This window comes from Elephas maximus, chromosome 11 (genome assembly GCF_024166365.1).
Source record: "Elephas maximus indicus isolate mEleMax1 chromosome 11, mEleMax1 primary haplotype, whole genome shotgun sequence".
NCBI classification, from domain to species: Eukaryota; Metazoa; Chordata; class Mammalia; order Proboscidea; family Elephantidae; genus Elephas; species Elephas maximus.
The window spans coordinates 65,940,131-65,941,212 of record NC_064829.1 but is presented as its reverse complement, the minus strand read 5'-3'; the positions used below and the strand labels follow the sequence as shown (position 1 = coordinate 65,941,212).

Here is a 1,082-nt window from a genome sequence, read left to right as displayed (position 1 = left end):
ATTTGCCAGTTTTTTCAATTGAGGCTTCTTTACTTACTGGTTATGAGTGAATCCTATATAGTAAGAATACTAATCTGTGCCTCTTGTATGTTCCCCCCGGTTTGTTGTCAACCAGTTAAATTTTTATTAATGGTATTGATTAGGGCCCTGGTGGTGCAGAAGTTAAGTGTTTGGCTGCTAACCAAAAGGTGGAGAGTTCGAATCCACCAGCCACTGCTTGCAAACCCTATGGGCAATTCTACTCTGTCCTTTAGGGTCATTATGAATCAGAATTGACTTGAAGGCAACGAGTTTGGCTTTTTTGGTTTTTATTCCAATACCAAACCAAACCCATTGCCATCAAATCAATTCTCTCATAGCGACTCTATAGGACAGAGTAGGACTGCCCCCTAGGGTTTCCAAGAAGTGGCTGGTAGATTTGAACCACTGACCGTTTTGGTTAGCAACCACTTAACCTGTGTACAATCAAGGCTCCAAAAGCCTATAGCACCCGGTATTTCCAGGCAGTCTCCCCTCCAAGTACTAACCAGGCCCCACCCTGCTTAGCTTCCAAAATCAGACAAGATCAGGTGCATTCAGGGTGGTATGGCTGTAGACAATTTGATACAAAGAAACAAATAAGTCCAATAAAGTGTTTCATTGCTACAGTAGAATGTGACAAGCCACAAAGAAGGAAATGGTGAGTTCTATGGAGGTGGGGGATAAGGACAGGAAAAGGTTCACAAAGAATGTGATATTTGAGCTGAGTCTTGAGTTGGTGGAAACCCTGGTGGTGTAATGGTTAAGTGCTATGGCTGCTAACCAAGAGGTCAGTAGTTTGAATCCACCAGGCGCTCCTTGGAAACTCTATTGGGCAGTTCTACTCTGTCCTACAGGGTTGCTATGAGTCGGAATCGACTTGATGACAGTGGGTTTGGTTTTTTGGTTATTGATCTACCTACCTACACCAGACTAACCGGGAACCAGCTATGAAACCACCACGTTCTCCTGAGCTTAGAGCTTTGTGCTTCCGCATGGCTTTGTCTGAACCCTGGGCAGCATCTGAGCCCTCCTCCCTGACTTCCTGCGCCATGCCCTATGGC

General features: G+C 45.1%; 1 pseudogene; it reads right to left on the bottom strand.

Moving 5' to 3' along the window:
* Positions 1-478: 478 nt before the first annotated feature.
* On the bottom strand, positions 479-597 carry LOC126086353 (uncharacterized; annotated as a pseudogene).
* Between the last annotated feature and the right edge of the window lie 485 nt (positions 598-1,082).